The sequence below is a fragment of the Leptinotarsa decemlineata genome, unplaced genomic scaffold (assembly GCF_025532065.1).
Source record: "Leptinotarsa decemlineata unplaced genomic scaffold, Ldec_3_MD MMD2_tig00026354_RagTag_RagTag, whole genome shotgun sequence".
Classification (NCBI taxonomy): Eukaryota; Metazoa; Arthropoda; class Insecta; order Coleoptera; family Chrysomelidae; genus Leptinotarsa; species Leptinotarsa decemlineata.
The window spans coordinates 22,174,097-22,189,597 of NW_027412702.1; the positions used below are offsets into that span (position 1 = coordinate 22,174,097).

At 31.7% G+C, this 15,501-nt stretch overlaps 1 protein-coding gene across 3 annotated transcripts in view; it reads left to right on the plus strand.

The window, feature by feature from the left end:
* LOC111502945 (uncharacterized) overlaps positions 1-15,501 on the plus strand; it is a 240,176-nt gene that overhangs the window by 151,909 nt on the left and 72,766 nt on the right. Inside the window, exon 1 of one of the 3 annotated variants that reach the window (XM_023159989.2) lies at positions 582-934. The exons of the other annotated variants lie outside the window; for them this stretch is intronic. The gene's annotated coding sequence lies outside the window, so the exon portion shown is untranslated. Of the gene's footprint in view, positions 1-581; positions 935-15,501 lie in introns of those variants that run through there. 3 annotated transcript variants of the gene reach the window in all.

Genomic DNA, 15,501 nt, shown 5'->3' on the forward strand with positions numbered 1-15,501 from the left:
TAGTAACAGCAAGTCAACTTCAATCGATTGAACTGAGCTAAACGATATGTGACTAAAATTTGGCAAGTGAACCTCCCCAGTGTTGGAAAATATATTCAAATTGATACTGGCAAAAGGGTTGGCTTAATGCGCCTGAATGGAAGCGAAAGCCAATAACACAGAGAGAGACTTGAGTAGAAGTGTTTGAGATTAACGAAAGACTTTCGAATAAGCGTGTCGTTTCTAAACACCTGCAAATTTATTACGATCAGACAAGAAGATTGTCCAAATCATGAACATCAATCCTGAAATCAGAGTCACAAATTCATCCAATGACGTTCATAAAAATGTTATGGTCTCAAAATTGCACCACCACCGGAGCATCAACATTAATTGGAATCAATCTAATTGAGTCAAACTACAAGTGACTCGAGTTTGGAAAGCGCACCTTCCAATTATTGGGTGAATTATGAGTAATTACCCCCATCGTCTCTCATTATTCGACCGTAAATTTTTTATTGGCGCAACATCCGCCATGGCACCGGATTGACCTTGACTGAATTTCCTTCGCGTACGACAACGTCCTCCTCGATCGCACCGCGGTAGTACCTGAACCAGAGACCCAGTACTGTGAAATTTCGTCGGTGGGTCAAACTTTACACCTGCCCCCACTCGAATTTCTTCTAGTAGTCCAAGAACCTGACCAGTCTGTCGTAGGTAGGTGAGCTGGAGCGTACCGAAGAACCATCTAATATGAATCGGGCTGCTGGAAAAAAAATGGTAACGTGATTTCGAGAAGTACCCGCGTTTTGGTTTACCGAGTGCTCTGTGATGTTGATGTGTAGTGATTGTTTTTGTTGATAAGTGGACGGACCAGCGGTAGATGCGTGGTGGAGAAACCCGTTGAGGATTCCGCTCGGGATTTAATCACTTTTGTAGGAGATTTTCAACTAATGTAAGTCCTTCTGCACGAATTCTATCAAGAGGCTATTACTTAAACTGGGAGGTTCAAACATTTTGTATTTCATCAATTCGGACTTCCATTATCTAATATAATATAAATTGATTTGAAATCCCTGAAAGAATCTGTAAAAAATTGAAAAAATTAACCGGAAAATATCAATTTTGAGAAACAAAAAACTGAAATTACAAAAAAATAACATACAAGTAACAACCAAAAAATAAAATAAAAAAATTGAAATAATAATACAAGCTGAAAATTAAAAAATATTATTAACAAGAAGTGAAAATTAAAAATTCTTCGTTTTGATATATTTCCAGTAGTTAATTTTTAACTGCAGAGAACCTATACAGTTGCTTGATGAATTTGACATTTCTTACGAGTATATCCCTCAGTTTGTGAAAACTTGAGCAGAAATTAACAGTTGAATAAGAAATCAATTCAGATGCGGGTGATTATTCGTGGATTAAGCGTTGAATTTGTTAAAAAAGTACTTTTTGACAATGACAATGAATTAACTAATTGAAAGAACACACTCGGAATCAGGTACTTCTGAATATTTCTGATTTTTCAGTAACGACTGTTGGCAATTGAAAAATCAAACCATCAAAATCAGAAAAGGGTATAAGAACTTCTTTCTATTGTTATCGAAACCCGATTTCAAAATTTATTTATAAAAACGTAGTTGCCCACGTCTACTAGAGATTGAAAGCAAAACTACAGTTGATTAAGGAAATAATTACACAGGTATATCTGTAAATAATTATATGTAACATAAAAAATATCACTTTAACTTATAATTAAAATGCAAATCAAAAGCAGAGAATTTGAAAACATCAAATTTTGTTTGTCTTTGATTTTCAAAACGTTAAACTATTTTTATTTAGTAATTTTTTTCCGCTTTAATCCAGAATTCGGTGTTTTGTTTATTCATATTATTGGTGCGAAGTATGATCTCCATCATTTCAGGACTAGTACGAACATTTTCATCACGGTTCATTTTGTTGATTTCAGTTGCCTGAAAATCATTCAAATGAAACAAAAAATACCTCTCCAACAATATTTACTGTAATCTCTCGGTAACACTGTGTTCCGACGGATACTGGTTTATGAGGTTTATGAAATATTTTTAGTTGAATTGTAGCTGAAAATACTTCAGTCAATAAAACTGAAGCTTACTGAATGAATTTTCATTCCATTTCAGAATGAATTAACCTTGAAATGAAAATATCATAACTTTGATTTATAAATAACAGAAAATTGCTAATAAATTGTAATATGTATCAACATATCCAGCATTTCTTTCATATGTATCAAAAACTTCAAGTGACTTTACTAGATACAAAAGTTTTGATCAGTGATCAGTTCACTTCAACAAATATTAGAATATACAACACATGAATTGAATGTATAAAAATTCAATAAACATTATAGGTTTGAATTTTGAGCAAATTATTGAACCTTGGATTATGGCCTTTATCAATAGTCTGTTATTTCTATCGTAATTTTTGAGAAAGAAAGTAACTTATATAAGATATAACAGATTCAGAATATTTAGTTGATGTGATAATGATTTTATTTTACTGAATTTCTTGAAGGTAAGTTTTTGACCTTCTCCATCTTGATGTACATTGAAAAAAAAGCTATAATAATAAGAGGAAAAAAATTAGTATTAATAAAATATCTAGATAAACTAATTTGAATATATTCAATATCAGTACAAGTAATGTATCCAAGTAGTTATGCCCCAAGCCATTTGATAAGTTGATTAGTATCGTGAGAGTGGAGCTAGCAGTTATTAAAACATCATGGTAGGTACTTTGCGATATCACAGTTGTTATTAATATTGATCTTAACTCCATTTATTTTCGTGTAAACTTGCCCTTCAAAAGTCCACACCGATCTTTCTCCAAAAGCTGACTTAGCGTCAAACATAAGAGCTTTGCGCATTTTAGTAAGGTCCTCAGCAGCCAAGATTCTTTTACCTTTTAGTTTTCCAAGATTTTTCATAACTAGTATTTTATGTTCAAATTTGTAAAATTTGAGAATAACTGGCCTGGCTTTATTTTGTTGACCCTGTTTTCCCAACCTGAATGCTGTTAGGATGTCTTCTTTCTTGAGTGATGTATCGCTATTCTGATTAGGAAACTACAACAACCATGAATTTGAGTCTTCATCTGATTGTTCGGGTGACCCGTATATACAGATATTGTTGATTTTTTACAGTTTCTAGAAATACGACATTTCTTGTTCCAGACCATTCATTTTCGCATTTATACTTTTTACTGTACCTTCAAGTTCCTGCATTTTTTATCGATTTTATCAGTGATGGTTTTTGTTATTTTATTGATGAATTCCTCACTCGCCAATAATTCACTGATTGTTTCTTTAATGAGATTTTCTTATGTTTCTTCCTTGTGTTCGACATTTCTTTTGAAATTTTGTAACTATAGAGAGTACACTTAACTAGACTGATTCCCGCAAATTTGATCACTTTTCAGGGTTTTTAGCTAGAAATTAACTCGTTTTAAGGCGGGAGCAAATAACCTGTGACCATCTGCGAAACATTGAATGATAGAAAACATAGAATGTTAAATAAAAAGTATTAGAATCTTCATCTTCAAGATAGAGAAGTAGAAGGTCAAAAACTTTTTCACAGAAATTAATCTCTCCCAAAAATATACTTTCAATTCAAATTTTTGAAGGTATTTTGAAATTGATTTTATTACATATATTTTTTTCCAAATATCGAAAGAATTCAGCCCAATGACAGGAGGCCAATCAAATGTAAATATATAATTACAAATTGTATGTAAAAGTTATATTCTACCCTATATGTGTCCCTTGGTGATATATTCGTAGTTATTTTGCACATTTTGCACGTTTGTTAGCACGTGTCATTCATTTAAATGTTTTTAACTCCTTCTTGTAAAAAAAAGAACAGAAATAGACCTAATATGGATCCCTGTGGCAAACCCATAGACATATGCGATAGATAAAACAATTCTACTAGAAGTACTCTTACCACTCTTATTGATTCATAAATTTTTTATGTAACTTTCGAAAGATCTAAAAATATTTCAATGCACCAATAATCAAATAATTAAAATTGAGAAATGAAACTCCCTATGTTTTTTTACCACTTGTGTTTGTAATTAACGTTACTGCAGTTTCGTCCTTTATGGAAATTTTCATACAAACACAATAAACTAAAATGAATGATAATGTTATCCCTTATATATCTATAAATAACTTGTAGGTAATAATATAGGTAGGTAATATTTAAGGGTCAACATTATCATTTGTTTTAGTTGATGTATGCAGCCACGTAGTCGCTGCATACAAATAATGAAATATACATATAATGAAATATACAAATAATGAAATATACAAATAATGAAATAATGATAGGACATTTTAATCACACAACATATACTATCTCGAGAATCCCAAAATTTGCAACCACTCTTTCCCAATGGTTGAGTTTCGAATTGTTGGTGGGTTATTCCTATTGGTTGGCACAAATTGCTTTTTTATAAACCACCGCACCCAAATGGGGGAATTACCTCTACAATGAAAATTCAACTTTTTCATGTTTGATCGATATGGAGTAACTCCCATTAAGTTGTCGAAATCCTCTTTTTGTAAAATTGTGAATCATACTAGTTGTGATTTCAATTCCCATTAAGTCTGTAGGACGAATTTGCGGTTTACTGTAAAATCAGTTTCCGGTATTTCAAAACGATTAATGAAGATGACTATGGATTATTCAACCGTCATTATGTTTTCAAAGTAACGGGAATCTAAATTTTCGTTCATTAACAATATCCAGATTTTGTTTATTGGCGTTCTTTGAATATATGTCCAAATTGGTTATCAAGCACCGTCGGAAATAAGATGAGGAACTTATATTCCAAACAACTGAAAATTTTGTCGTCTTTAAACTAACATTCTCATGAGATAATATGCAATAAATAAAGAACAAAACTGGAGAAACGTGTAATAAACCATTTATTGATAAATTCGAATGTACAGAATATATCTGCGAAAGTTTTACCAATTATTTTACTACGGTTTCTGAGAAACATTCAACTCCAAGTCTGGTTCTTGAAGAATTGTCAAGAACTCAAACATTACAACCTTCACTGCCTATCTTCTCTGATCATTTATTATTGTGGAAATATACAATATGTAACTTCAGTTGGGACTATTTGTAGAATGGAAAATCTCAGAAGTAGGTTGAATCGTCAAAAAAAAAAAGATTTGAATCATATCGAATACTTTGAACAAAAAGTTCGAACAAATATTGATTGAAACTGTTTTCAATATCAAGAATATGATTTTAGTCTATCAATATCGTTTTCATAAAAGACACCAATATAGTTAACAATATGGTCACATTTGTGAAGCATTGGAAGCAGCAATTCACCGAATGTCAATTTTTTAAAGGCAATTGATGTAGTGCATCGTCCAATATTGATAAAAAAACTCCCTAATGTACCTATGCACAATAACCTGTTGGATTTCGTGATATTTCACGAAACTTCACTGAATGAAATCCAATTCAACTTCAGTTACTTCTGGCATCTCACAATGCTCTCACCTAGGGGCCAATTCTATTCAGTATATGCATTAGCCAGATAAGCTGATTATCTCAAAATATAGTCAGAGCAGTCTCTTTGACTATGCATGATCGATAGTTCATCTCCCAACCAGCAAAGTTGTTCTATAATTCCATGGTGTTGCAACAGTTTTATATCATTAGTATTTTATAATTCCTTCCAAAATGCTAATTAATTATATTAGATGATCGATGAACACAATACAGTTGTAGGCAATAAAAGTGTTTTATAAATTTGTCATAGAAACGTTTATGAAATAAAATTAAAAAACCATTATAAAATAGTAAGGAAATTATCACAAAAACGTTTTTGCAACTAACTAATAAAACTTATTTTCCTATGAAAGTAAATTGTTATGTAGCAGTTTCTGCGAGATTTTCATGATAGTTATAAAACTATTTCAAGCTTATTTTGTTTCCTGTAGCTTTAATGAAATTATTTTATTGCAATGCTTTCGGATACTATTTTATTTTCACTACCATATTATCTCTTTAATGATAGTTTCCCAACTATTTTATAGTATGGTATATTAACAACAATTCAAAAACACTAATATGACTGTTATAAAATCAAATTGCTTTTGCTAATATATACATGAAATGCAGCATTTAAGAACAACCAGCTGACATCGATTCCTAATCACAGCTTTGAAAAAGTCTTCAAAATTTTAGTTATGTCTAGTAAGAATATTTTTGTTTAGTTATTCAAGTGGGACACCATCGACATCTTCTAAATATTTGATTTTTTATTGAGTATAGGTACCCCATAAGTAAATTCCATATTTTCAATTCATCCTTAATTTTAGACACTATGATATACATATATATGTGTATATATATGTTATACTTTCAATTTGATAATAATTCCATTGTGTGGATAGTGTAGTGGATTTTTCTGTTTGTATCCCGAATATATAAATAAAAATGAATATTAACTCATTTATTCAGGGGTATATAATAGTTTTAGATTCAGTTCGAGGTGCTTCAAATAGACGAAGAAATTACTTAGTGTTCCATAAAAAAAACTTTCTGGAAGCTTTGAGTCGCCCTGTATATTGTAAATACTAAAAAACCACTTAAAACTATCCCACGTAACCTAGTGCTTCAATTTTTTTTGCGAAAAACAGAAAAAGGTTATTATAATGGTTAAAACCCGTCGTTTACCCTTCATAATCGATGAAAGAAACTTTTTAGCAAAAACATCCCGACAGATAGGTAATATTTATCCAAACTGTATGTGAGAAATTCTTTATTCATACAAGCACTTTTGTAGAAACCTACAGCTTTAAAAATAGTCTAACTCTGCCACAATACCATCACTCCCAAAAACAAGTGTTTGTAACAGTTTTATAGGGGTAAAATAGTAGTTAAAATACGTTGAAATGCTTACTACTGATACCAATTCATTTTATAGAACGACGCCATTTTAAATGATAGCGATCCGGGATAATGGAATTAGATGAGTTATAACATTATATTATTTACAATAAAGTGAGTTAAGTTTGTGACTAGAAAATTAATATGTCGACAGAGTGAATTTTTGTATAATTAATAATTTTACAGAAAACATGTATAAATGAGTGGCGCGCTTAAATTTTGCTAATGATAGGCTATATATTTGTCAATAAAATTTCATTTGCAGTAAAAATATCAATCTTCGAAACACAATGTCTTTAACAGTTTTATGAGTGCAAAAGTAAAAATTCTAAAATGGCTTCAACCTTTCTATTCCTTAGTTTTCAGTTGGTGACATATCTATTACATTTTTCTAGTGTCCAATACAAAATAACTTCTTGCGGCTTCAAGAAAACATTTTTGACACTTTTTTATTTTATTGTTATCGTTTTCGGCTGTATTACATTTCATAACGCCTACTTGGAACTACTAAAAAACTCTTATAAAACTGTCTTCTGATTATTTTATAAGTGCAGTAAGGGAAGCCTTCACAAAACTACTTTTTAAGAGTGTTAGACAAATTTTATAGTAACTGCCAGAATGTTTATGAAACTGTTTTGTAGTGTTTGAAAAAGGCCTTACAAAGTATTGATAATAACTATAATGTTTTATAAAATGGTGCCAATTTCCTATTTATAGCAGTTTTATGAACACATTGAAAACATTTCTGGGAGAAATGTAGTTTTATAATTTGTTTCTCCGAAACGTTTCCGCAACTATTATAAAATACGAAATTGTTAGTTGGGCTATTTATGTTAACAAATGTACGATATGAGACAGTACACCTTGTCAAAATTCATACTAGGCCATGGAATAATTGAGCTTTGTGACATATCAGTTCCTTGACTTCGAAATCATTCCGGACAGAACATAATACTCGAAATTTTACCGAAATCGTTATCATACAAAATATGGATCAATTTTCAAATGACATAATCTGAAATTTTATTTATAAGACATTTGTAAAAAATTTTAGATAATCGTATGAACTTGTCAGAATCTATGGTGAATTTATGAACAATCTGCAATCGCGAAAAGTTAAAACTAAGTTAACTTCCCACCTTGCGACCTGTGCAATTAATTATTATAGCAATTCTTCAATTATGAAAAAGCATCTTCGCGAATACATATAATATGATGTGATATGCTACTCAATTTCTGGCAATTTCACTGAAAATAAGGTTCCAAATAACACAGCAGTAGACAGCAAACCAGTCTTCTTCAATGTCGTGCAATAAATACTAGAATTGAGTGAATTGGTCAAAGGAGTATTTGAGCTCACGACCTATGAGTTGAGAGTCGAATACACTACTATTGCACAAAGTAACCGCCGACATAAAATTTTCAACATTTGAAACTTTATCAGTTTCATTTCAGTTCAGCTTGTTTTGAATGTATTCAGCTTCAGGATCAAAAAATTATGTTTAGTAATCAATTTCATACTTCTTTCACTGCAATCTATGTTTTAGAAATGAAATGACTTCATTGTTCAGTTCAGTCACCCACACATTCATCCTTGATTTTTGAATTTTTATAGCATGTCTGGTTTTGATTTATAGCTTGTTTAATAACACTATAGGTATTTTTACCATGAACATTAATGTTTGTCAACGGATAATAGTTAATGTAAAATTGTAATTGAATTGTGGTACCAGACGGAGTGCCTGAAAAATTAGCAACCTTGATTATTGGGTTTGCATTGTCCTTGCAACTGAAGGCGCAATTCTTTATCTATAGTATATCGGCTTCATTGATAATACACGAAAACAATACAAAGATACATTTGAAAATGAAAATAAGTTACAGGAGATTCTGGTACTCATTGGCAAAGTCTAGCTCAAAGCTACTCTAACTCAACCAACAAGCACCACTCCATAATGCACGCGAACATACAGGATTAAAAGACAATTAACAGTTATGGTACCACGAAATAAGAAATATGAAAAAAAATAATAATTTGTGATTACCCTCTGAAGAGAGTTGATAAATGATTAAATTTAACTCATCTGTTGTTTATTAATTTGTCCAATGAGCAAAAGTTTACATTACTGACTATCATAGATATAATTTTTATATTTGTATTTGAATTTCCTGATATTGAATCTCTTCAGTTGCTCGGACAATGAATTATAGAGATTTACAGCACCAAAAAGAAATTATCTCTGAAACTGTGCAGTGCGATATTGTGGCATAGTTAATTTGTTATGTCTAATGTTTCTGGAGTGAATATTTTCACGCAGAATTTTTTTTTTATTAAAACGGAAGAATGGGGAAGGGTAATCAATTCATGAACAAAACAACCCAAATAATGAATCATACGGTTTTTCATATTGAGCCAGCGGGAGATTTAAAAGCTTCAAAAATTGAATCATATATACGAAATGCATAAATCAGGCGGCAACAAGAATTTTGCACTTTTTGTATTCTTTTTTCATCTGAATCATATAAGTATGGCCCATCTATTAAGTCACACTAGTTGAAATGGCTAAGCACCAAACTATCATAGAGGATTATGTTTAGAGGTTGCCTCAAATTGAAACGATTACAGTATAACAGTTTCAATGACATATAAGTAATTTTCATTAAATTTTTAACATGACTAGTGAATCTAAGATCAGTGTCAAGCAACTAGTCGAGTATCACTGACGATATCAGCAGCATATAGTAACAGTACTACCTGGTATTAGATCACGAGTTTGCCGTGATTAAATTTGCTACCTGAATTGGAATATCATATTTTGTGAACCAAATCGTATGAGTCTGTTTGAAATACTTACTAATTATAATTAAACATGTGTTCAAATATGTGTATTAATTGGATTATCGAAACCCTTTGCAGAATATACAGAAAAACACTTTTTTTCTACTAGTCCTCAGATGAGCGACACCCTACAACAAATTGAAATGGTTTCATTTGAATTTTTCAAATGGAAAATAATAACAATATGATACAATCTGATACTGAAGCAATTGATTGCAATAGTTGCTAGTCTTTCAAATTTTTCTCTCTCCTCTTTCAGAGATTGCCTCCATGATAGATGGGTTATATTTCACACAAAATAAGAAAGAATTTCCAACAACATAGTTGACAATGTATGATAAAATAATAATAACGGTAGCCAGGCGGTTCGACGTGGGTGATTTGTTCACTCACTCGAATTGACTGCCGTATTGGTCGGTGGTTCAAGCCCTAGTCTGAACGATCAATTTTCACTTGCTATCGTCCAACCCGTGTTAGAAATCACACGTTAAAAGGTAAGACCTCAGTAATCCTTAACTCGCACGTGTTTCGACTTCTGAGGGTTGGCGTTCATAAGGGTGCGACAGCTGGTTAACGGAAAAACATATTTCGAACAGATTTTTTGGGGAGTTCAAATTATCATGACCCTTATCCTTGGGTACCATTATCATTGATACATGAGACTACAATTCATTCAATAGTCAATTCACTAATGGAAAACACGAAAGGCGTAGTATAACCATTCAAAGTTGTTCTGTCTAAATTGCTTTCTAATATATATAATTCTTCAAAATCTCTGAAAAACACTGCAGCCTTTTGTGCTCATTGAGTTTTATTTTTCATGTCAATGATTTCAACTATCTCATTGCGTATTTGAGTTTGAAGAGGTTCTTTGTTAGGAATTCATCAGCGTCTTCCGAACTCCATTTTGTATATCTAAACATTTCTTATCTGCTCCTCAGTTTCACACATTTACATGAGACATATTGGCCTCTCTGTTTCAGTGAACAACCATATTCTGCATTATTCTGAACCAATCTACGTCCTTTTGAAGTAGTTTGTCTTTCCCCTCAGAACCTCCTTGAATATTTCTCCGTAAATGTTCAGTATTATTCAATTTTGTAGCTGACCAGATATTCTGCTCTGTTTTCGTATCAATATTTTCACCACATACAAGCAACATCTGATAATACTGTGATTTCTACGATGTTTATTCAACTGTATGTATTACTTTAGTTATTTCTTTTTGTGATTTGAATCTGAATAAACATTATTATTATTATCATTAGTAACACTGGTACCAGCTCAGCTGATTCAGATCCCATACATACAGTTGATGATCCGTTATTAGCACAATTATCAGTTTGTCTGTGATCAATGAGTGTCTTGCACTGAGTGTCTATACAGTCAAAATATTACTGTCCACCAATTCTTTCAATTCACTGTGGTATTTACAGATCAATTCTATCTATATCATTTATAGGCTGCCCTGTCCTGACTTGATTGATGTTTCTGTTTATGTTTTCAATTTGAATATTTACAACTATTTTTCTCCGCCCATTTTTCCAGAATGTTCCGAAACTGCTGCACCTAGACATCTACATTGCCCAGTAGTTTACATCCAGAATGGTCCAGAGACTTTATAAGGTTCCAGTACAGAGAAGATAAAACCCCCTGGGGATGGAGTAGTGCAAAGCACTGCTTCAATATTCTGTACGTTCTTTTGAAACTATAGAGAACATATAACCTATGACCATTCCCATTTAACGGCTCGGCCACCTGGCACCACATCTTTTCTTGGTACTTCAATGGATTTGAGTGAAAACATACAAATCACACACAAAATTTCATATGACCCACAATCCAATGAAGACCCATATGCATGTTGAATATTCCAAAATATTCACATGCACAACAGATGTACATTAATATTATGTTAATTTTTGATTTCCACAATTGAACATCGTTCTCTAATTATTGAACATAACGTAGACTACAGAAGACGTTATTCACAAAGTTTCCCAACAATCTTCATTAGTACTGTTCCAACTACAAAATGATCTCATATCTTTGATTTAATTGTCTTGGGAAATTATTGTAATTGAATCGTTCTTCATGGGCTTTATTAAAAGTGCCGTCGTGACTTTTGTTTTGATCAATTTATTCAAATTTATGCCCAGTTTGTAGTCGTGAAATATACAGGTCGTGTCCTCGATGGAAAAAATCGCATGGTTGGAAAATGGTATAGTACCACTGGCTTATATAACATAAAATACGATAATAAGGAACTTTTCTGCAGCTATAAATATGTTAGTTTGTCAACTCAGCAGTAATTAATGAAATCTGTAGTTATCGAATTTTTTTTGAGGATATATTTGTGAATGTAACAAATATAACACTCTACCACTATACAGGAAGAATTCAAAATTATAAAAATTTTCAACAATTTGTCAATTAGTTGAATGAAAAGCATTTTCAAAACATAAGTATTACCGAAATAAAATTACCTAAAAAGCATGGAAAAAATATTTTTTATATATGCTGTGTTCAAAATGTCAAGGGGAAGCATTAGAAAATCGGAGACCATGAGATATACAATTTTGTTCAGATGAAGAAAAAGTTTCCCATTTCAAAGCACATCTGAATGACGTTTAAAAATTTTGGGAACTCCGATTCATTTCAGGGATATTCTAAAGGAACCGAAATCCATAAATTTCGTTTTAACTTGTTTTCTGGAGTTATTTGAGATGATAATGGGAAACCAGAAACAATTTCTTGTTGCCACTCTGAAGCTATACAAGAACAAATTTTAATTCAAAGTTTCGTCTTCAAAAAATCTTGACCAATGGTAACTGTTTGTATGGACCGGAAATTATAACAGTGATGCACTGTTTGGAACCTTTGGTATAGTAATGAATTTATCGCACTGATGATACTGTAAATTTTGAAACTTTTCTCAAATATGTTTCAAATTTAGCGAATGTTCTCTATTTAAATCTCATATATACAATTATATGCGCAAAATTGTCCAACAAAAGGAAAAAAAAGGTACGGAAATACTTTTTTTTAAAGTCGGCAATGACTTAGTGAAGATATGAAGAGAAAGAGTAACATTTGATATATTACTGTAGGGACAAGAGTGAGGGAGAGGTGCGAGAAGATATTTACGGTCGAGTAGGTTCTGAAGAATTATAAGACAACTATTATACGATGCCACTAAATTTAGCAGGAGATTTCAATGTTAATTTCGCGTCCGAAAATGGACAACTCTTTAAGATAAATTTAAACTACAAATTAATAATAACCGAAATGAGCCTGCCACAAGACATTGAACAACAATCGATGCAGTTTTCTCTAGATGTCTTTCTGATTTTCATTCGAAAACATATGTATCTTTTTTCTCATAAGTCTTACAATCACCACAGTAATTACTTATGAACCCGATGTAAAAAAAGTATCCAATTCAATTGTACTTATGGCTCGGTATTTTTCATATAGTAGCTACTCTCTTATTTAGAACTATATTTAAGATAAAAAGTCTTACGATACATACTCTCAATAATTTTCACGAATCAGAGTCAAATGTATTTTCACAACAGTTTTCAAAAAGGAATTTCTAAAATATAAATATATTTTCTCTCATAAATCAAAAATATGCAAATCAACTAATTCACAAAGTATAAAAATATCCCGTTTGAGGCAGTCTCCTGAACCTTTCTAATCTTGAGTTGTTGAAATAGTACTGAACGATTTAATCAAAATCTCGACTCAATTTTAATTGTTCATACGCTCGAAGCATGAGTCTCATTACAAATATAGCAATTTTACTGTAAGGAGACTTCAATGGTCGATGAGGCGAGAAGATGAATTAAAAGTATTCGACGTAGACGGCAGGTAGCCTTTCTAACATGACTATGATAATGATGATTGTTTTGTTGTTGGGAATTGATTGAAACGGGCCACGAGTCTTGTGATTATGCGAATAATGACTCTTTTTATTAGCTGGGATAGTTTGTACCGCGGGTCTACTAATAATAATGACCGAAATAATGGTTACAAAAGATCCAGCTGTGTATAATAACGGCAGATTTTTTACTGTTGCCATGGATATGCATGCGATATTCATCAGCCGAGACAAAAAATTATGATCTGTAGCAAAATCTTAACTTTCATCTTGTCCTTCAATACCCGGGGTCAAGATGTTGATAGATTTTGATTATTAATGATTATTTAAACAAATTTTGATATTCAGTTTCTGAGATCGCACATTCAAATATGATACTTCAGCCTTTCCTCAGCTTGTCTCTCTCTGAGAGTGGTTCAAAGGGGCAACTGGTTGATAATATCGATTCTGAATGATCAGTGAGTTTCTTTTGATTGCATATCATGTAGTATTCTCCTCTGCATTTTACTAAATTATGAAACACTCCACTGATCACTTATTGAATTTCAGTCTCAACTCAATTTGAATCATATCTTTTATTTTGGATTTGCAGAAACTCTGCCTATATGATAAAAATTCTGAAATTATATACATGGGAAAATAGGATTCGCAGAACTTTCAAATTAATCTACACTGACCTAGGATGAGAGATAAACAATTCAATTCCGTTCTGTTATTGCTCATTCTAACTGAGGAAAATTAATTTTTATTTTATTTTAGAAAAAGACAATTTCATTATTATAATATAAATTGAGAACCCAGTTCGTATAAACTCCGTCGAATCGATTCAATCAAAAGGTGCTTTACTTGTTGTGTGGGTGTTGAAAGCCTTTACCAATGAACAGATGTAATTCCTGTGTATTTTGTTAACGTCATTAGAGAACTAACGATAGAATTCAACAATCGTACACAAATTAACGTTATTCTTCACACTACAGATCTATTATTACGAAACTGTTCATGCTTGACATAACAAGTTTGAATTCAATTTAAAAATGACTTCATCAGAAATGTTATTTATGTAGTAGTACTTTGTCATACATTTATCTAAAAAAATCACATCGTCTTAAATTACCTACCTTTTGAATATGGATGTAACGGAGAATGTTTTTATTGACGATAATGTTGGAACTACAATTTCATTATCTTTACTCGATAGTGCTTTGTGATAGTTGTTAGTGGGAGTATTTTTTTTTCTATTTCATATGATGTTGATCTTCCCAGTTTTTTTCTCAATGCTTTCAGCAATGAACTTCCATATCACAAATAAGTCAGATCCCAGATGTGGTACCTATTCATTTGTTGATGTTATTTCATTGTGTTACAATGTCACATATTCAAAATTGTGACAAACTATTTTTCTTATAGTGGAAATTAATGCTTCAATTATGCTTACGCGTTGGTCCATTGATTCTGAATATATGAATAATGAAACGGATTAGATCTATAAAGAGAGATTAGTGAAAACAACTTACAGTGTATGTTAGGTTAGGCGGCAGGATGATTAAGATGTTGACACAACATATATGTGCCAAGACACAAACTAACCTCAGGAAGTTAAAGACAAACAAATAGCAAATAATTTACATCATAAATGATATATCATTTTTTGAAAAGGAAACCACCTGTTGATCCTTGAAGAGGACCATGTGGAAATCAAAATTTGAGGTTGACATATGACAAATAATTAATTCGTACATGTGTTGTTCTAGCCAATGACAAAGCTCAAATTAAATTGACGTTCGTCATCAACAAATATTTGACCTGTGAGTCGAACTATAGCCCTGTTGCCAAATAACTTT